The 22771-nt window shown below is 40.4% G+C and overlaps 1 protein-coding gene across 1 annotated transcript in view; it reads left to right on the top strand.

Moving 5' to 3' along the window:
* Positions 1–22771, top strand: part of FHIP1A (FHF complex subunit HOOK interacting protein 1A) — a 78196-nt gene that overhangs the window by 12287 nt on the left and 43138 nt on the right. The window contains exon 2 of the mRNA XM_062637517.1: positions 16732–16793. The gene's annotated coding sequence lies outside the window, so the exon portion shown is untranslated. The remainder of the gene's footprint in view (positions 1–16731; positions 16794–22771) is intronic.

The raw sequence follows: 22771 nt of genomic DNA, 5'->3' as shown, positions 1-22771 counted from the left end.
CAGGATACTTTCTGAACTGTCCAAATGTGCTGCACCTGCATGCATCTACAATGTAGTAGAGAGCTACCCAGTAATGCACTGCAGGCTTAAATTTGCCTTGCCTAACACAGAGCGTTTTTGGTCACCCAAAAATTAGAATTGGGTACAAACATTAATTTTTATCTATCCAGCTTAATTTACATGTGATTTGCATGATAGGTCTACTTGCAATCTGGATGCAAAACCAGCTATAATGGGCCAGATTTTGTTGTATATACAGAGTAGAATAATATCCTGATTTGAGTAATCTTTTACACAATAAAAACGTATTTGCTGTAAAGTCATCTTTTACAGGTAAGCAGCACTGAAATTTCACACTTTGCTTTTCTTCTGAACCTACTACTCTCTGTAATGGTTAAGGAAGTTCAAGCAGCAGTTATGTTGAATTACTGAGAAAGCCAGTGATCTGCACAATAGGCAAAGAAATCTTGCTTATTGTGCAGTAGGCATTATATCTGATTAAATAACTTCATAATTTATATTGTGCAAAACTTTTGCAATCCATATTGACCATACATGTGGAATGTCAGTTCACAACGGTGCATCGCCAGGTTATCTGGACTGTGCACTATAGATCTATAGCAAGCATGCTATAGATCCAGAAATAGTTTAGGTGTGTCAGAGCTGGCATGGCAGGGAAGAGCACTACATTAAATCTGGCTCTAATGTTTCCGAAGTCAGTGTGTCTCTGATAATGGTGAAGCCAGTTTTGCCTCACACAGAACCAAAATTAATAAACAGCTGCTGTACAGAACCACCTTGGACATGTGTTCCTGGAGTGGAAAGCATTGGGAGGCAGAGCACAGAGGTGTCTGTTCTGCCTAAAATCAGCTCTGCTTCATTTGCAGTCATTATTAGTTCTCATTCTGCTGTATGTAAGTGGGTATCATGTAAAGCTTGCTTAATTTTAAGTTTTGATAAGATTTGTTATAGTGTAATATAGCACCATGAAAAACATGGGGTTGGTCTGGGAATGGTACCACATCTGATATGTAAAGCACTCATGTTGAAGCAAAGCGTTTTGCATTGCTGTCACTTGCAGGGGACAGTTTGAATCAGTAATAGTGGTACTGAGCCAAAGCTAATAAAATTAAGTCAGTATTACTGTGGACTGTTGTTACTTTTTGGGTTCGTCTACTCATTGTTGGCTTGAAAACAAAATACAGGTTTTGTGTTTGAAATTACTTGTGGTTTTTGTAGCAGGACTGACTTTTCCAGTATTTTCAGGTATGAGCTTGAAAGATGGAAGTTGCAGGAGAAAATTCAACTGAAGTGGAATTTATGATGGGGCTACAGAACTGATGGACAGGGGTAGAGCAGTTGATGTCATCTACCTGGACTTGTGTAAAGCGTTCGATACTGACCCACACGACATCCTTGTCTCTAAATTGGAGCGACATCAATTTGATGGATGGACCACTCAGTGGATAAAGAACTGGCTGGATGGCCGCACGCAAAGAGTTGTGGTCAATGGCTCAATGTCCAGCTGGAGACCAGTAACGAGTGGTGTCCCTCAGGGATCGGTGTTGGGACCGGTCTTGTTCAACATCTTTGTCGCTGACATGGACAGTGGGATTGAGTGCACCCTCAGCAAGTTTGCCGATGACACCAAGCTGTGTGGTTCGGTTGATACACTGGAGGGAAGGAATGCCATCCAGAGGGACCTTGACACGCTTGTGAGGTGGGCTGATGCCAACCTCATGAAGTTCAACCATGCCAAGTGCAAGGTCCTACACCTGGGTCAGAGCAATCCCATGCACAGCTACAGGTTGGGCAGAGAAGAGATTCAGAGCAGCCCTGCGGAGGACTTGGGGGATGTTGGTTGAGGAGAAAATGAAGATGAGCCGGCAGTGTGCGCTTGCAGCCCAGAAAGCCAACCGTATCCTGGGCTGCATCAAAAGGAGTATGACCAGCCGGTCGAAGGAGGTGATCCTGCCCCTCTACTCTGCTCTGGTGAGACCTCACTTGCAGTATTGTGTGCAGTTCTGGTGTCCTCAACATAAAAAGGACATGGAACTGTTGGAACAAGTCCAGAGAAGGGCCACGAGGATGATCAGGGGACTGGAGCACCTCCTGTATGAAGACAGGCTGAGGAAGTTGGGGCTGTTCATCCTGGGGAAGAGAAGGCTGTGTGGAGACCTCATAGCAGCCTTCCAGTATCTGAAGGGGGCCTATAGGGATGCTAGAGAGGGACTCTTCATTAGGGACTGTAGTGACTGGACAAGGGGTAACGGGTTAAAACTTAAACAGGGGAAGTTTAGGTTGGATATAAGAAGGAAATTCTTTCCTGTTAGGGTTGTGAGGCACTGGAATGGGTTGCCCAGGGAGGTTGTGAATGCTCCATCCCTGGCAGTGTTCAAGGCCTGGTTGGATGAGGCCTTGGGTGATATGATTTAGCGTATAGGTGTCCCTGCCCATGGCATGGGGGTTGGAAGTAGATGATCTTAAGGTCCTTTCCAACCCTAACGATTCTGTGAATCTATGAATCTATGAATCTATGATTAGTGTTTGGATAGCTCCCTTAATTGCTTAGTGTTTCTATCTAGAATTGTCAAAGGCTTATTTCAGACACTTTAGTGGGGTACTCAATTGTCATAGGAGCATTTCAAGTATTAGTGCACATCTTAAATTTTTGCAAAGAACCAAGCAGATATCCCCACTGGCTCCATTGCAAATGTGCTTTAAGATGCTGAATACTTGAAGTTCACTTCATATTTCTAGCTTTATCAGCAAGACTATTTGTAACATGTAAATGTAGTTGACACCTGTGCCTGGAATTTGGAGGCTTTGCCTAATTCTGTTCCTTGCTGCTAATTAGTCCACTAGTCAGTTGCTTTTCATCTGATCAATTTATATTTCAGAAGTCATACCAGCAGTATTCATCTTTCACAGACTGAGATATTTCTCTGATACCAGCAGACATTGTTAAACTCATGATCTCAAGTGGGATACTGAATGGAGATCCCATGTAAGAGGCTCACTGCCCAAATGTTTTTGGAAAATTACTTGACTTCCATAAGCAGTCAAACTTTTGGTGTTCTTTACCTTACCTGTACTCTCCAGTGGCACCTTTTCCTAGTCCGAATATTGAGGACTGTCTGTATAGTCTTGGCTAAGCATGGCTTTTTATGGATGCTTTTGTCTTTCTGTTGTTGTACTGTGCATAGCTTTCAGAACTCTCTTTTGATCCTACATTATATTCCTATAGTGCTGCTTCAGGGGAGTGGATACAACATAGAGGTAGAGATACCCAATTCCTGCATTGTTTCAATAGTAGAAAACTGTCAGCTCATGCTTTTCTTTCGTTTTTTTGATTTAATTTCTCTTACTTCAAATCATCCAAACCCCTTGATACCTCTTGTCTGATTATGGCAATCTTGCAAATTAAGCTCCTGCAATAAATCCCATAGCAAGAAGCTTTCCTGAAATTACTAGTAACAGTAATGCTGATGTTCTAGTTGTCATTGGAAGAGTTTTAGTTAATTCGAAGTGCCAGAACTTACATTGTCAGCTGTAAGAATTGTCAGGATATCAGAAAACTGTAAGCAGAGATTGGTCGACTAAGATACCCCACTAGCCATAGTTCTTTCTACTTCTTGGATACAAGTCGTCATTAAACTGCATGAATTGTTCATGTTTTCTGCTGAAAAAGCTGTATTTTTAGAAGTGGTTCTGATAGTAGATTCCAGTCGGACAGAGGATCTTTGAGATGACAAGCATAATGAAACTGATTATCAACAGCATGTTTCAAAATAATGACTATATTAGTGTCATCTTCAGAAGTTAATGGAATGAAAAAATTGTGGAGTTTTGTTGTGGCGGGTTGTCTTTTTTTTTTTTTTTTTTGACTTCTCTGTCTGACAAAGGCAGCCTCACTATTACCTTGTTTTGAGTATCTTTGACTGTTTTATCTCAAGTAAGATTCAGCTGGTGAATGGAGGGAAAGATCGAGGCTATACAGATGGAGCATTTAGGGAGGATTTCATTCATATGACAGTGGGGTGTCACGTTTGAATGAGTTAAAAACAATAAATTATGCATGTCATGTTGCCTTACAGTATGGAATATATTAGGAGGTTCTAAAACACTTAATAGAGAGTGAAAAGTAAGCTGGATTTTACTGACTGATAGGTCCCATGAGGCTACTTTCTAAAACTTTCAAACCATGGTGCTGTTCTCCATGCTTTCCTGGCATTCTCCTGTGGAGAATCAAGTTAGTTCTTGAATAATTCTTAATTAAAACAGCTTGCTTAAGAAAAGCAGGCTCTTATTTAAGCAGCATTCTCTCTGGAGAACAGCGTGGCCCAAACATGTCAATATTTTGAAAAGCTTGTCTCTCAAGATCAAATTGTACATGAGTCTCTGTTACAGTAATCTATTGTTTTGAGGCTGGATTTGATTAATGCTAGTACTATAAAATGTCTTTAAGGCTTTGTGGCATTTCCATGCAAGTGAATAATAATACAAGCATGAGGGTGGAGAAGGGTGTATGCCAGACCTATTTTCCATAAAAATTTAGTAGAGAAAATATATACGGCTTTCTCTGGCATTAAAATTCTATAAATTGAGCCTATGAAGAATTAAAAAGATCAGAGAGAAAGGGATTTGGTCAGAGCTGGGCTGGGTTAGTTTTGTACCTAGTTCTTTGTGTTGTGAGTCTTAGGTTTCCTTTTGGTTGTTTTGAGTTCAAAGAGAGATGTGAAAAAACATGTATGTCCAACAAAAGAAGGGGCTACAGCTGCCAAAAATAAGGAAGAAATCCATGTGGTTACAAGAGCTGACCTGAGCTGTCCCTTTGTTTGCTTAACCTGTCATTGATTCTGCTATTGCACATGACAAGGGGAAAATACCCCTCTCATGAGGTGTGGAAAGTGCTTGAGGCATCCAAACTGCTTTATCTCAGACTGAGGATAGCGGTTTACACAAACCACTTGGATCCTTTTTGTTATCGACCACTTGGAGGAGGTGGCAGACCTTCACCCAGAGTATTCCACCTCTGTCCTAACTAAATGTATTGACTGTTGAAGAACTACAGATTTCTGAATGTGTGTTGTAGATACCTCTTAATATTTCATGCAGACTATAGCTTTTATAACCCCACAATGTAGAATACTATTTTGGGAATGTAAGATGCATGCAAAATGAATTCAGTAACTATTCCAAAAATGTAATGTGGGAAATAATTTATATCTTGGTTTGTCCTGGCCACAGCAGGGCAGCCTTATATCCTGTAAGTGGGATATACGTATAGTTTGTGCTGCTTTCCACAGGGATGGGGGTATGGACATGTTTTTAAACAAAACTTTTTAAGGTGTGGTGTTCTGCTACAGGCTGTAGCCTTCCTCTATGCTTCTCTGCTTTTTTTTCCCCAATACTGGTGCTGTTTTTGTCATGGCAATAAATACAGCTCTCTAACATTCAGTTTTTCAGCACATACTCTGCTCTTAATGAATGCGATCATTTACACAGTGTCACTGTAGTATTGGCATGCTAAATAATTTAGTGAGCTGTGGCAGGTAGATAGCTCTATGGTGTCTATGTTACTATGGCAATATATTTGCTTAATGTAAATATTAATCATTCTGACCATATGAATCTCAGGGCTTCTGACATTATTAGCTGTGTTTGCAAGGTGGGAATCAGCATATCTCAAAGAAAAGTTGTTCTGGAAATATTAATAGTTTAAAGATTACTTTTTCCTTTCATAATTTCTTCTTCTTTCTGACTGAGCTATGTAATCTATTGATTGCAATGAACAGAGCAGAACATTTCTCCCATTTCTTTATCATGGTTGTAATGCAGCTCTGTTATAAAGAAATATATAACTGTATTCTGATCCTCTAAAAATTCAGCTGACTGAAGTGAAAGGGAATAGGATCTTGAGGTCCATCAGCTTTGCTCTCAGTCACAGAGGCAAGGCAGTTCAAGAAACATATGAAATAAAATCAGACTTGGAGGAAAAAATCTGGGATATTGGATCTAGTTCCGCAGCTTGAAAATTAAGCTAAGTGTGAGAGGCTTTTCTGTCCCCTTTTTGGGTGCTGTCAGGTATAGAATTACTTAAGAAACCCCTCATTTGTCCGAAAATTAATGTGTAAGCAATATGTCAATAAAGTATGTTTCTGAAATGTTTATGTAGATTCTATGATTCTGTGATTTTTCTAATCTGTTTTTGTGGACCATTTCCAGGAAAAAGGAACTACCTTTTGCGAAGTCTTGTCTGAAAGGCCAGCTAATTCCTGATTTTGTGAACTATTCTTTGTCTGTTTGATCTGCCTGCTCTTTTGAGGCAACAAGTGGTAAAAGAATAAAATCTTTCACCTTTTCTAAGTATGATGTGGCATCACAATTCATCAGTTGATAGTCTATATAAAACTTCAGTCACTTCAAACCATAAATGATGAATGTACATCAGTACTATTCATAACATTTTATGTTCCATTTTAAAACTTGTTAAAAGCCTAAACTTAAGATCAATGCTACAAAGACTTGGCTGGAATGTGCTCCCTCCCTGTTTTTGAAATTTTCTCCCTGAATTATCTCCAACTGCCAAACATCTGTAATGTAGGAGAAAAAAAGCGTTATAAGCAGTCTTTAATTATTTGTAGGGTAGATGATACTGGAGGGTTCTGTGTGCTGCATTCTGACCTCAGTGCTCAGCACGTCTCTGGCCCATTAACTGTCGAAGAAAATACAGTAGTAGCCAAGCACAGACTTCTGAGTTCTTTGTGCTTCACAGAAGAGTCTTTGCTGAACTTGCATGTGTGTTCTTTATTTTTCTTATCTTTAAGACGATAAAACTTTTGCTGCCAGTTTTTGCATGTAAAGTAATGCTCCTTATTCGATAGGAATACAAACTGGAGTTGTTAGTTGCCTTTTCATGGCACTGTTGCTCACAAATGCTAGTTTGGAATTCAAGTTAACCTACGAAAATTAATTATTTACCACATATCTTTTCCTGACAAGGCTGCCTGTGGGAATACTGTGCTGCTGGCTGTCTCTAAAAAATATAATATGCTTTAGATGCATCTGTTGTTTATAGATGCAGGGAAGTATTGAAGCATTTAGATTCAGAATACCTACTAAGTATTAGCATAGTTGAAAGAGTAATTGGAGCAGCTTCTCTGATTATTCTTTTAGTAAACAAGCCATACTCACAAAATACCTAGGGAAAAGCCACGTGTACTGCAATACATTGAAGGAAAAAGACTGCAGAGCCACTATGTCCTTTGTGGAAAGAACCTGTGTAGAGAGAGGAGCTCCTGTGGGATCCGGCTGGCAGGACTTTCCCTTAGGGAGAGAGGCTTGATGACTTTGCTTTTCCAAAGTCACAAGTATCTGTTTTCAAGACAGCTGGGAGGGATCCTCTGAGTACGCAGTACTCCTTTCCAGGTTTGGCTTCAGGATGTGACACATGCAATAGGAACCAGACGTAGAGTGTGAGGAGTTCTTTTGACATAACTCATGCTACCAGTCGCTGAAAGAGTCTGGTGGAGCTCATCTGCCTTGGTGGTTTTGTGGCACTAAAACCTACCACTGAAGTGGACTGCTCTCTTTCTGTTTTTTTGCCCCTGACTACAGCATGGGCTTGGCAATACAAGTGTATACCAGTGGATTCCTACAACCAGAGATGCAGTGGAATGCTTCACATCAGTGAAACATGTTCTGTTTCTGAGCTACACTGCATTTCTTTGCTTCTACTGCTGAAATCTGGCATGCCTGTATTTTAAAGCTGGGCTGAAAAAAGTGTAATGAGTTGTATTACAAGCTGAATGTTTAAATGGGGTGATAAACTGAAAGGAACAAAAGTATGTTCCAAAAAGCAGTTGTGTTTAATGCTTCACACATGATTTGCTCAGCTAGCTTCTTTTATTGTCACACTATAAATGCCTTTTCACTTTCCCCACAGAAGAAAAAATTCTAGTAGCTCTCCAATGCTTTTTTATGTGCATAATGAATGTCTTCTTTTGAGAATTACCTTATAATTAAGCAGTGAAGTTGTTCTATCTGTATTGGTTTTATGCTCTTTGTTGTCATTCTTTTTGTATATTTTACTTTGAAAAGGTAATGATGGCTGCTGTGCAGTCCTGTGACTTCGATGGCTGTCCTCGTGGAAGGAGAGCTGGTGCTGCTCTTGTGTTGGAATGAGGAGGTCCCAGAGGAACTGTGCATCTTAAGCTTGTGTTTATCAGACATTCTTTTTGGACTGGCACATGACTGACACTGGCTACTGTTGATCCATGGATAGCTGGCACATGATTACCCCCTGTCTTGCCTTCTTTCCATTGGTGTCACAGAACAGATACATTGCAGAGATTAAAATGGAGGGAATGTTCTGGCCCTTGTCCTCTTATGTTATCCTTAAAAATGGTCGTTGTCCATTTAAGTGCTCACATTAGATAGATGTGGCATAAAAATATGTAGGGTAGTGTAAGGCATAAATAGTATTTTCAATACCCTTTTCAGTAAGTGGTGGGTAGTTTATAGTAATCTGTGTAGTTTTGACAAGAGAAGGTGGAAAAGGTGAGTAAACCCAGACAAATACGGTCTCCAGGGTTTTGTTAATTGTATCAGTACCTCACTGCTTTTTTTGTTGGAAATTAGAGAGTATATGCTAAATGTAACCTCATATGTTGTAGATACAAAAATACTTGTCACTTGATCCTTCCTGTTACTGCAATAAGATAGACAGATACCATTGAAATCATAGTGACAAGCAGCGTTTACCTGCTCTTGCATTGTTAGAACATGGCTTTGGGCTTTCAGAAGGGTCAGGGAAAAGGTGCATGAGTCTAGTGCTTTCTCACAGCATGAGCTTGACAGGTGTTTATTTCCAGGTGCAGAACACTTAACTGTCAGAGCTACAGCAATACTAAAGGATGTGATTCGAATGTGCTACTTGGTTATTATAGTTTAATGCCACTCGGCTTTATAATTAGCTTTACTAGACGTTATTAGTAAGTGGGTTTGATATTCAAACCATGGTGTTCGAGTTAAGTGTGCCAATGAACCTTATCAGCGGAGCAAAATGTAAATTTTAACTCATTTATCTCATTAGTCTTTAATAAGGCTTTGCTTCACAAATCATGGCTGCATCATCTGCTGATTATATCCTCTGATCCTAAGCGAAAGAGCACTCTAATAATAGCCATACATTGCATGAAACCCTCCCACTGGTGTTCTGAAACACTGTATTTTTCACTTCGTTTAGAGGGCCTTGATTGTGTCTTATCTTTTCTGTGCAATGCCAGAATAGAGAAAGGAAGGTGAGAATTCATTACTTGAGGGCCCTGGGTTTAGAAACGTTTTGCCAAGTAGGAATTTCTGATGGGGGCTGTAAGTCCAAGTGTGTTGTCTGAGTCTGGTGCATAGGGACTCTAAGAGTTTTATGGGCAGTTAAAACAGTCAGACTGTCAACTGAATAATGATGACTTGCTGCTTTAATAATAATCAGGCTTTCCAAAAGTCTGTTGCTCTCATCTTAAGGGAGAAATGGGCCTGAGTGATTTGCCCTAGGCACATGTAAAAGGGAAGAGAATTGGAGGAGAGTGTTAAGTCTACTGGTTTGAACTCTTGCATGTAGGCAGTTATCACCATGGCTTGTGATGATGATCGTGTCCCCAGCATGCAAGTAAGAGGGAATTGAACAGATTTGAGGGAATTCTTCTAGCAAGTCTCATTAATGCTTTTCTTTATTCCCCAGCAAATTGCTCATACAGTCTTGTCTTAGTCCAAATAAACTCGTTCAATCTATCTAGAAACTTTCAAGCTTTGAAGGTTTCCCAATCATAGAATTGCAGAATAGTTAGGGTTGGAAAGGAGCTTAAGATCATCTAGTTCCACCCCCCCTGCCGTGGGCAGGGACACCTCATACTAAACCACATCACCCAAGGCTCTGTCCAACCAGGCCTTGAACACCGCCAGGGCAACCCTGGGCAACCTATTCCAGTGTCTCACCACCCTAAAAGGAAAGAATTTCCTCCGTATATCCAATCTAAACTTCCCCTGTTTAAGTTTCAACCCATTACCCCTTGTCCTATCACTACAGTCCCTAATGAAGAGTCCCTCCCCAGCATCCCTATAGGCCCCCTTCAGATACTGGAAGGCTGCTATGAGGTCTCCACACAGCCTTCTCTTCCCCAGGATGAACAGCCCCAACTTCCTCAGCCTGTCCTCTTACAGGAGGTGCTCCAGTCCCCTGATCATTCTCTTGGCCCTTCTCTGGACTTGTTCCAACAGTTCCATGTCCTTTTTATGTTGAGGACACCAGAACTGCACACAATACTGCAGGTGAGGTCTCACAAAAGCAGAGTAGAGGGGCAGGATCACCTCCTTCGACCTGCTGGTCATGCTCCTTTTGATGCAGCCCAGGATACGGTTGGCTTTCTGGGCTGCGAGTGCACACTGCCGGCTCATCTTCATTTTCTCCTCAACCAACATCCCCAAGTCCTTCTCCGCAGGGCTGCTCTGAATCTCTTCTCTGCCCAACCTGTAGCTGTGCCTGGAATTGCTCTGACCCAGGTGTAGGACCTTGCACTTGTCATGGTTGAACTTCATGAGGTTGGCATCAGCCCACCTCACAAGCGTGTCAAGGTCCCTCTGGATGGCATTCCTTCCCTCCAGCGTATCAACCGAACCACACAGCTTGGTGTCATCAGCAAACTTGCTGAGGGCACACTCAATCCCACTGTCCATGTCAGCGACAAAGATGTTGAACAAGACTGGAACCAACATCGATCCCTGAGGGACACCACTTGTTATTGGTCTCCAGCTGGACATTGAGCCATTGACCACAACTCTTTGTGTGTGGCCATCCAGCCAGTTCTTTATCCACCAAGTGGTCCATCCATCAAATTGATGTCACTCCAATTTAGAGACAAGGATGTCATGCGGGTCAGTGTCGAACACTTTACACAAGTCCAGGTGGATGACATCAACTTCTCTACCCCTGTCCACCAGTTCTGTAGCCCCATCATAGAAAGTCACCAAATTAGTCAGGCAGGACTTCCCCTTAGTGAAGCCATGCTGGCTGTCACCAAGCACCTTGTTGATTTTCATGTGCCTTAGCATGCCATCCAGGAGAATCTGCTCCAAGATTTTGCCAGGCACAGCGGTGAGACTGGCTGCTCTGTAATTTCCCGGGTCATCCATTTTCCCCTTCTTGACAATGGGGGTTATATTTCTCTTTTTCCAGTTGTCGGGAACTTCACCTCACTGCCATGATTTCTCAAATATGATGGCCAGCGGCTTCGCAACTTCATTTGCCAGCTCCTTCAGGACCCGTGGATGGATCTCATCAGGAGGCATGGACTTGGGCACGTTCAGGTTTTTAAGACAGTCTTGAAGCAGATCCTCTCCTACAGTGGGCCCAAGGTCTTCATTCTCACAGTCCCTGCATCTGCCTTCCAAGACTTGGGTGGTGTGGTCAGAGCCTTTGTGAGTGAAGACCGAGGCAAAGAAGTTATTCAGAACCTCAGTCTTCTCCAAATCCTGTGTAGCCAGTTCTCCCCATAGCTTCCAGAGGGGGCCTACGTTCTCCCTAGTCTGTTTTTATTTGCTATGTACCTGTAGAATCCCTTCCTGTTATCCTTAATATCTCTAGCTAAGTTTAATTCTTACTGGGCCTTAGCTTTCCTAACCTGGTCCCTAGGTTCCCGGGCAACATCCCTGTACTCTTCCCAGGCTGCCTGTCCTTGCTTCCACTTATTATAAGACTCTTTTTTCATTTGAATTTTCCTGAGGAGCTGGTTATCCATCCAAGGAGGTCTCCTGGCCCTCCTGCTGCACTTCCTTCTAGTTGGGATGCAACACTCCTGAGCTTGTAGCAGGTGATCCTTGAATATCAACCAACAGTCTTGGGCCCCCCTGCCCTCTAGGGCTGTATCCCATGGAAGCTTACTGAGCGGGTTCCTGAAGAGGCCAAAGCCTGCTCATTTGAAGTCCAGGGCAGTGAGCTTGCTGCACACTCTTCTCACTGTCCTGAGGATCTCAAATTCGAGCATCTTGTGATCGCTGCATCCAAGACTGCCCTGGAGTGTCACATTTTCAACGAGCCCTTCCCTTTTGGTGAGCATGAGGTCAAACATGGCACCTCTCCTTGTCGGCTCCTCTGTTACTTGCAGAAGGAAGTTGTCTTCCACACAATTGAGGAACCTCCAGGATTGCTTGTGCCGGGCCGTACCGTCCTTCCAACAGATGTCAGGGTGGTTGAAGTCACCCATGAGAACAAGGACCTGTGAGTGTGAGGCTTTTCCTATCTGTCTATGGAGTGCTTCATCCGCAGGTTCTCCTTGATCAGGCCGTCTGTAACAGATCCCCACAGTAATGTCTCCCATCGCTTTTCTCCCTTTAACCCTGACCCACAAACTCTCTGTTAACTGCTCACCTGTCCCCAGACAGAGTTCCATATTCTCCAGCCTATCCCTAACATAAATAGCAACTCTCCTCCCTGTCTGCCAGGCCTGTCTTTTCTAAAGAGCCTGTAACCTTCCGTTCCAACACTCCAGTCATAGGAGCCATCCCACCATGTTTCTGTGATACCTATTATATCATACCCCCATAGACGTGCACACATCTCTAATTCCTCTTGTTTGTTCCCCATGCTACGGGCATTTGTATAGAGGCATCTGAGCCGAGCTCCAACTGAAGCCGGCTTATTGGCTGGAGTGGTTGGGATATCTCTACGTTGTTCCAAGCATTTATTATAGGTTCTGGCAACTAAATAAATGTTAATGATTCAGTGACTGTGAATGGACATGCTTGGTTCTGGTGTCTGAGGCAACAAAACTCAGTCACCCCACTTGTAAGCTGATTCTGTTCAGGTCTGCTTCCATGTAGTCTTTATTTTGAAATACTTACACTAGTCTTCTCAGGTTGAATTCTTAAATGATTGCATCTCTTTCTACAGCAACGTTAAGATAGTACTTCAGATATATCTGAAACAGTCCTTCGTGAGAGAATCTGTTGTTTAAATGGTTGCTAGCATTGCAAGATTAATCTCTTTTGTTACCATCCTTTGTTAAATTGATACTTAAAACCCACTGTAGTACTCTGAGGGATGTGAGATGAGGCAGCTGCTATAGCACTGTATTTTAATAGCAGAAGCTACAGCCCTCATGGGTCCATAGAGCCCATTGACTGCTTCTGGTGGTAGGTTTGCTATCGTAGTAGTCATCCATCACAGTAATGTGTTTTTTTTGCATTGATCATATTGATGGTTGAGGTGGTAGACTGATAATGCTGTCACAGGGAGAACTCTGTGTTTTTACCCTTGTCACAGAAAACCATGCATCTTGGGCTCCCAGTCTTGCTGACTTAGAGGATAGAGAGGCGTTGCCGCAACCCCATCTGTGCATGTTGAATCTAACAGGTTTAAATTTTCAGGTGTTAGCATCTTTGGGGACTGGTTCTTTCCATTTAGGCTGATTGTTGTGCTATGTATAATTGCAGGCGGATGCACTTCTGGTACACTTGCTCCTGAAGAGAGGTTTTCTACCATTCTTCATTAATTTCTCATTAGTCCTATATGTTTGGTTTAGTGCTGGCTTACTAATAACATAATTTATTTTTAGTTAGTTATTCAGTTCAGAGGTGTGATTGTATGCAAATTCTCCCATAAAGTCAATGAAGGGCCTCCTGAGACATTGTCTGACTCTCAACACAGGAGGTTAATGTCCTTCATAGTTCAAGTATGCTTGAAAACAGCAAGAATATCAGAATATATGAGTGGAGAGATGATGTATTCTCAAACAGTATTGAAATGCTTTATTACTGAAGTGGCCATGGCATGAATTATGATACAAGTAAAATGGTGTCTGTAGGGAGAGATGAACTTGAAGATAAAACAAAGTATAGAGATGGCAATATGTCGTGACAGTAGAAATCCTGTAAGTTTTGTTCCAGCAGAGGGATAACTGGTAAGCAGTGTAATAGTTTAGCATGTACTGAAGTACTTATGTAACTGATACATCATAACAAAAAAATGATTTGACATACGCTTCCTAATTCTCAGCCTATTTCCCCTTTTAATTGAGAGGTTGGAAAACATACTGTAAAATTGTAATTCAGTGTCAAACCCCATGTCCTCAGGAACAAAGTTGGAAGTCTTACTTCTAAGCATACTATGGTTACAGCTGACTAATGGTGAAGGCCTGTGCATACAGACAGACCATCTCATGCTCTTCAAACTGTTGCTGCATGTGCTTCTCCTTTGGAGCTCTGTGACGGCTGGTACATCACCTGTGACTGTATAAGGCTTAGTTTGTGATTTTGGATAGCACATTTATTGCTAATTTTCAAGATCATAAAGGTAGATGGATAAATTTAGGATGTGAGGAGAGGTACTGGGTTTCAGGCACAGGAGATAAGAGTACACTGCAACTATCTGGGGGGGAGATATTGGTGTACTGCAGCTTCTGATGCCTGGACAGCCATACAGAAGGACAGCAGTAGATGTGAGGAGCAGCAGGGTTCCCAAAGAGATACAGAGACACTCCCTACTTTTGGAGGTGTGCAGGCAAGAGTAAGAACAACATATTGTTGGGTGGAACCTGTGCTTTCCCACGCCTGTAGAAGTCTTCTTAGGTGTTATAAAATTAGATGGGAGAGGCTGTGGTTTCACTTTTACTTACCTGTAGCAGGAAGGATTCCTGCTAGGGCTGACACCAACTGTTGTCTTTACTAGGCTTTCAGTATTGATCATTCCAAGTGTTTTAAGTTTAATTAGTAATTAAATTTTATTTTACTAGTTTCTGATATTTACCATACCTTTTGTAGGTACTGTTCTGCAACATTAGTAAGGTCCCATGTTTTTCACAGCACTCCCTTTATGGTGTATAGTCTTCATTTGCAATTAGGAAAGGGCTGTTGTTTACGTTCTTTTACCCTCCAGGGCGTGAAAGCTGCTAGTTTATCTTCATTCCTCCCTGGACTGGAAAGACACCTGTATTTCTATTTATGTTTTATCAAGGGTTCAAATGGAGGACTGAAAAGTTACACAGAATTGTTATGAAAGTGTCAGATTACCTGGATCGCTCTTAAAAATTGTTCCCTTGATTATTTAGCAGTTTCTTTTTTTTGCATGCTGGCAACATGTCTGAGACAAGTGTTGTATAGACTATAAATGTTTCTTTTGTTGCCAGTGCATTCGTATGTCTTATTATCCAGGCAAATGCAGTCACAAGAATGCAAGATGCTCTAATGTCATTCAGTTTCTGGTTGCAGAAAACCGGTGGAAGAGTGTAATGTATTTTCATAGTAGAGTAGACTTGTGTTATGAGATCAGAGATGAAGAATTGATTTCTGTTCTGCATAATGGACAACTTAATACTATTTACATGACGCAAGTAATTTTATTCCTAGGAAAGTTGGAGAAGCTCAGAGAGAAAAACATCAACCACCTGTATAAAATGCAATGACATAGAAACATAAATAACGTGGATTTTTCTTTGGTTTGGCTTTTTATGCACTAAGCAGCATAAAAATGCCAGCAATCCACTTTGGCTGTTTACTGCCATATATATTAAAAGCAGAAAATTCAATGTATATATAGAAAGCCATAATCTGTCAAAGTCCATTCAACTTGCGAATCTGTACTAATACTTTTAAAAAGGGTGTCACTGCGGGAGGCGAAGTTGGTTTTTCATAGACCTACACTCACAGATGTGGAAGTGTTATTTTATTGAGGTTTGGGGTTTGCAGTAGGAATTAATACTGAATGAATCTTCAACTTCTACTTGTCTGCTCTGAGTTGGAATACAAAGGGAGAGGGAGAAGAGTGTTCCTGTGCAGTTTCCTGTGAGACCTAGTACCTGTGGGTTTGTGTGTTGGGAATGGGGAACTGCAGGGACATGATAGGAGTTTATCTTGACCTTCTTCCTTCCCCCTCCCCCCCCCCCAGCTTCTTCAGTGGAGTGGTTTTATAGCAACTTGGGGCTCTCTTAACAGTAGTGTTCATTTAGTGGTTTTTCTCAGATTTGGCAGTTGATAGCCATAAAAAGGAAATGAAAAGGGTTTTGCAAGTGCTTTTCTCTTTGCCAAGCCTGGAATGTAATTTAGGACAAAGGGAGTTCACCAGCATCTGGAGCTTTCTCCAAGCTAAAGTGCATGTCTGAAGCAAACAATATTGGTTCACACAGTGTTTGTTTTTTCTGGTCTTTCTACTTATTTTTTAAAAGAAGAAAAGAAACCCCAACAAACCCAGCCAAAACTACAAAAATACGTTTACATTTTTAAGTGTCAGTCCACTAAATACAATATCACAACCCTTGCCTAATGTCAGATGATGCATAATACATAGGATGAGAGATAAAAATGACCTTTCAGATTTTAGTAGCTCATTAATTTTACTAGGTTTGAGGAGTAATTTGTGATGGGCTTCTGCCATCTTACAGTGCACTAAAACAGTTGTCCTGAAGCTGTGTAATGATATGTTTTTGCTCATTCCCTTCTTTCATCATGTCACTAAGAGGTTGTTATCACTTCACCATACAGAAAATAACATTGACTTTGTGGATAAGTATGTTGGGGTAGTAATTCTCTCTAAAATTAGTAGTTTTAGTTAACTGTGTACAGAAAGAGAAATGACAGATTCAAGTCATCTAGTCAATTATAATCCGTGTACTATAATGAACATCTTGAGAAGTATGAAAGGGTTTTGTTATATGATACATATGAGAAATTTCCTTTTTCCAGGAATAAGGAGAACTTTGTATTGTGAATGACATCCTGGGAGGAGAAATAGATATGCTGCTAGGGTAAGTATTATGTTAACAAGTAAGCGATATCCATTCTGTACCTAACACTTTTGATTTTATAGCATATTCTGTCTTTTCCGGACCTTTTAATGGAGAGACAGATGAAGAGAAATAACATGTGGATGTGGACAAGAGAGAGGAATTCCATCTGCAAAGTTGAAGTTCTTTTCTCAGTGAAAACTTAGTGCCCATCCTCTGAGGACGCTTGTTGGTTGGTTTGCTTTATTGATCAAGTAATCAGGGTAACCTTAATGGTGTTTTGCTACTGATTCTTGTGCTTGAACTCTATTTAGAACCTGCAGAATCATCTGAGAGTTTGGAAATGAAAAAGAAATGTTTATGGCGTCTTCATCATGAAACGTGGAATGCTTAGAATATGTTTATTTGCATTTTATTGTGGATTAGTGCTGAAAGCATACATGTCTTCTTTAATGTCACTTTGTAGACTTGAGAACATTATTCTTGGACTTCTTATGCTTATTATAATGAGTAGTTTGACATGTTATACAAATCACTTGAAAAATTGTCTTGCATATTATTGCTGTAGCCATAAAATATATAGCTTAATCTTGTTGTCTGTAATCTACATATGATAATTACAGGTATATTGGTGACTTTTTTCCTAGACCATCTTTCCCTCAGGAAGATAATATTTCCTAGTCTGTATGTTAGTGCTCTGAAAATAGCTTTAAATCTTCAGAAAATAGTCTTATACTGCTTTGCTGGTCTCATTTATCTACCTGTCAGGAAAGTTTTCTAGATAGGCAGCATAGTAATTTCCTATTAATTTATTTTATGCTTTTAGCTACAGACACTGTTTCACTTTTCTCAAAAATCAAGAAAAAAAGAGAAGTCATATTCACTTCAGCATCACAGCTTCAAGAAGCATATGGTTTTCCTAAATTATGAGTGGGCTAGGTTTGTATGTGTCACAGGTGTCAGAATTATCCTGTAAAGCAAAATCTATGTTGCATATCGCATAGATCATTTTGATTTCTTTTTTCCACTAGCATAACCAGAACATAAAGTAGGTTTTGTTAAATGTCTGCTTTCGGATGTGTTGCTCCTTCCCACTCTTGGATGGTGATGAATTTTGAAATAAACCCTGTACAAAACCTCAGTAGAAATTCAGAGGTTGACAACAACTGTTTTTTCCCAATAATTCACTTCAATTATGACAAAACAAAATTACTAGTGTAGACACAGCAGCCGATACCTGCAATTCACCTGTAAGTCAAGGAATGGAAAGTAGCTTTTGTTCAGTGACATGTGCTACACCCTGTGGGGTTGTTGTCTTTCTTTTTGAAACTTGGTATGAAAGCATATTCACAGTACGAAGTTTTAAACTGAGTTTTGTTTTGCTTGTGATGCTTGTCTCTTACAGTACAACACTGAATGCTTTGGTCTGTGGGTCTTGGGCATTTTAAGGACTTGGTTTTCTGTGGAAACATGGTTTTCTTGGGTCAGCAATTTTGGTGGTAGTTAGGGAAGGAACCAGAAAAGTTAAAGCCTCAGAACTTGTTTCTGTTCAATGACATCTGCCTTCTTTAGTATATAGATAGAAATGGTTTTTTCTGTCCTGTTTTGGGGTTGTTTTTTTTTTTTTTTTGTTTTTTTTTTCTAGTTTAGTTTAAGGTTTTAATATCCCTTTTACAGCAGTTGCCTGCTAGTAGCAGACAAGATAGCTCAGTCTGACTGTGCCTGAGTGTTACTAAGGATAGAGATATCTAGCTTGGATTTTAAGAACCCTAGCTGCTATTTTATTCTCAAGTTTTTAAACAGCATAACCTGTGTTTTGAACCACTGATTATCACCAAATGTTGCTTTTCTGTATTAGGCCAAATGGGAGAGGATCAAATATATCTGAAAAACAGGCTTATTACATTCTTATTTCTCTCTAAAAGGAACAAGTCATACCAGTAGAATTGCAACCTTATTTTTTCCCTCCCTGGCTTCAGATTTATGACCTAGGGATATGAACATGTAGTTCGTTCCTCCTGGGACTTTGCAAAAGTAACTTCAGTGACTGGTATGCTCTTGAGTTCCAGTGAGATTGCTTATGTGCAAATGCATGTGGTAGGTGAACACATCCTGTAGTGTATCAAGTAAATAGAGCCCTCCTTGAGGAGGTCAAGGTCTCTGTCAAGTATCCTGCTTTGTTTAATTACTGTTTTGTTGAGCAATTACTGAGCTTTGGTAATAACGCCTTTTGATGAGTTGTTGATCCCATTGCTTGCTCATTTATGCTGTTACATCACTGTTGAGCTGTGCTGTCAGATGGTCCTCTTGGCTGTCTTGCTGTGGAAGAATTGCCCATTCATGTGTCTGGAGAACCATGTATTTATTTAATGCTGTAACCTGAATCACCTAACATGTAGGGGGTTATAACAGCCATAAGATTACATAGATCATACAAAGAGGCCAGTGGTACCCCAATTAGTTGCCTGAGTTAATGTGGATATAAAATAAACATATGAGTAGTGTAGCTTCCTGGAGATTTTAATAAAAATCAGTTGTGGGTTTTAACTGCAGCAGACTGTAAGTGAAGATGACTGTAAATGGGACAGTAAGATTTTTGTCTCACTGTAAAATATACTGCATTTAGTTTCTCTCATGAGATAGATTTTGTTAGGCAGTCTCTGTGGGGAGAAGTCACAAGACATTCTTACTTTTGTGTTAGCAGGTTGGATTAAATGCTTGATGAGAACAGATTGATACTTTGATTAACTACATTGTTTTACAATTTATGGTGACATGTTCTCTGTTAGGCTTTTAAGCAGATAGCTTTATCGGTGTAAAACGTCTTCCTCCGGCCACACATGGAAGGCATAGTGTCTTTGCAGATACTGGTAGAAAAGACAGATTGAAGAAAGCTGACTGAATGTGAAATGTTTGCTTGAGGTAGACAAAGGACAGGACAGTTGGTGGACTGCAGCATGGACACATGAAAACAACAAATGAAGGAGGAAGATAATCATTCATGTAGTTTAAACTGTTCCTCTCATAATCTGCTGCAGCTTTCTTGAGAGTAGAGTTTCTGAAGATGAGTAGTACTTAACCAGAAAGAGGATCTTCTGTTCCAGTAGCTTTTAACTGCTGACATTTTCTCAGTTGCCTACCACAGGCCTACTGCTCCCCAGTGAGAAAGCTCTACTGCTTCTGCATTCTGGTGATGAATGTGTAGGGTCATTAAGGGTAGGGATGGGACTGTTCTTCATAGGCTTTACTTTTGTAGAAAAACTTAGCACAAGCAGGATGAATCCTTTCCTTTGAAAGGATTGATGTCTTCCTTTGAAACACTCTTATTAATAAAAATTTAAATCCTCTCCCTGATCATAGTCCCTAAAGAAAGGCTGAATAAATTATGCAGAAGGCTTTCTTTTCAATCAAAACCAAACAAATCCTGAACAAGGTTTCTTTTAAGCTGGAACTAAGTCAAGGCATGCTAAAATTTGCCACTCATTTTTCTCCCACTCTCCCTCATCCACTTATCAGAGGCTGCAGAGATGTAGTTGCATAGCTATGCTTAAGACCGTATAATTTCCCCTCTGCTTCCTGAAGTTGTCTGATTTCAAGCCCCTTTATGCTACACTGATCCAAGAAAATGTTTTGATATATGCTGTTTCTTTCACTGCCACTGAGGCTTCTTATCCATCTCTCCATTGCCTCTTGTGTTGTGCCCTGTGGACTGGCAGGGTGGAAAGCTTTGACCAGCAAAGCAAAAGCATGATGTATGTAGTAAGAGGTACACTTGTGTTTGAGAACCATTGAAGAACTCAGCATCTTAGTGTTTAAACCTTGATAATGAAACTGCAGAGCTTTGTAGCCTATTCTGTGTCTACCTTGCTGTATTAGGCAGTATATCTTTTGTCTGTAAGTTGTATATGGAACCCCCAATCCTGCAAATTCATGTGCTATATTTCTTTAAGTCAAAAGTGAAACTTTTGAAAAGAGACACTCCAGTGGGAGTGGACTTCACGGGGTTCTCTGCTAGCCTGTTCTTCTAGTGCACTTTTCAGTAAAATAAGTATTTCTGTGGATTGGGGAGTTCAGCCCTGTGATCAGCTGTGTAAAAAGGGTTGATGATTTACAGACTTCTGAAGGAAAACTGAAAGCAGAAATCCTCCACGAATCCAATGAATGGGTCTCAATCTCATCATTAATCTAAAGCTACCCAGTGCAGTTGTAGACTGCTGCTTTTTTAAAACCTGTAAATGCACTGATTTGTGCTGAGGTTTTCTGCTCTCTTCCTCTTTACTTACCGGAGACTGCACAAACACAGTTACAGACTTCTGTGACTATATAACTTTCTCTGCTGCTTAGGGAGTGTCAGGTGCCTGTTAGCATGTTTGTATATGCAACAGTTAACCAGATTTTCAGGAAGAAAAATTGCAACCAACTAACCAAGTCTACATGAAAAGGTATTTAATATGAAACCAACATGTTTTATGTAGGTGCAAATCACTTGCCTAATTTCAAAAGCTTTGTTCAGCTTGACAGAGAGTATAGGAAGATCTTAGGGGAGATGGTGACTTGTCACTTTGAACCTCAGTTCCTCCTGTGTGTGATGCGTATGCTGATGCCTCTTGTTCCACATGAGAATTGTTAAATATATAAACCCTTGGTGGTAGGGGCAGTTTCCTTGTGTAGGAGAAGAGGGATTGGAGACAAAAGTGTCATCAGTATAGGCAATCAGAATAGTTCTAGAAGGCACGTATAGGTGGGTATGGCCTTGTGATAGGGTTAAATGACTGATAGATAAGATACGGTTGATTTGTGGGAAGATTTACCTGCTAAGAAGATTCTGTTACTGTGTGGCATTGCCAAAGTGTTAAACTGGGCAGTGTTTTTTTGGAAGTAGAATTTTGAATGAACTGCAGGAGAAGTGTATTTGCACTTGTCAGAGCTGTCAAATGGTGGAAGAATACCTTGATCAGGATTTAGCAGAGAGGAAAGGCTAAATTATTGTACATTTTTAACCATGAGCTGATTAAAATAAACATTTACTTTTGTTCTTAGTGGCCTCAAGTTCACTTCTACCCCTTCTTCCATGAATTGGTGCTTTATAAATTATTTTCTCACCTTTGGACTCAAAATAGTCAGCTTATTTGTCCTGTTTAATTGGAGTTTAACTTCACAGGGAACAATGTGATGTCGCAGTTACTGTGGCATATTTGGTCATGCAAAATCATCAAGAAAACCTACTAATCTGGTAGCAAAATCTGCTTACCACAAATATAATGAATACATTCTTTCTACTACTACTATAACTAGAGCATGTTAACTTTAGATTGGTATGTATCTTAAAAGATAGTATCTCTTCAAGTTCAATTACTTTCCTTTTTTAAATAGGTACATTGTTTTTAGGATCTCTGTGTGACCACTGCAGTTGTCAAAAGCTTTGAGCTTTGTATGCTTTCTGAAACACTTACAGAATTTGAAGTCTTTGAAGCCTACACAGTCTATTAGTGCTTTGTATTACTAATGAATTCCAGCATCCTAAGATGCTTTCCAAACTGGAAATATTTGCTTCCTTAAAGGACCTGATTTGATTTTTAGAAATATTGTGGCATATTGCAGACTGTCTTGTTACTTTTAAATTAGAGATGATTAAATAGCCATAGTACTGGCTGCTGTGAGGATAATGTTTGTGTTCTCTCTCTGCTCAGATTTCAGATCCAGTAGCTGGGCTAAAATGCAGTTGAACTTAGTCCTCATCAACTGAATGTTTGCTGCAGGCAAGTTGTTTTCAGATAATAATTTAAATTTAGCATTTTTGACCTTCATTTGATGCTTTGTACAGTCTGTTTATGATGCCTTTGTGCAGTAGGAGTGAGCATTCAGAATGAGCTGTTTGGGTTGAATTTTACTGAGATGCTCTTTTTTGTCACCAAGGGACGAATGATCTTTTTTGTCGTTCTTTGTTATTAAAGATGTAAGTGGCTTTATTCTTGTGATTGTGTGTATGTGCAGTATAC

This window comes from Pezoporus occidentalis, unplaced genomic scaffold (assembly GCF_034315485.1).
Source record: "Pezoporus occidentalis ecotype Australia unplaced genomic scaffold, CSIRO_AGI_Poc_V1 ctg53, whole genome shotgun sequence".
Classification (NCBI taxonomy): domain Eukaryota; kingdom Metazoa; phylum Chordata; class Aves; order Psittaciformes; family Psittacidae; genus Pezoporus; species Pezoporus occidentalis.
The sequence above is the reverse complement of the archived record's forward strand: the minus strand, read 5'-3'. Positions and strand labels throughout refer to the sequence as shown.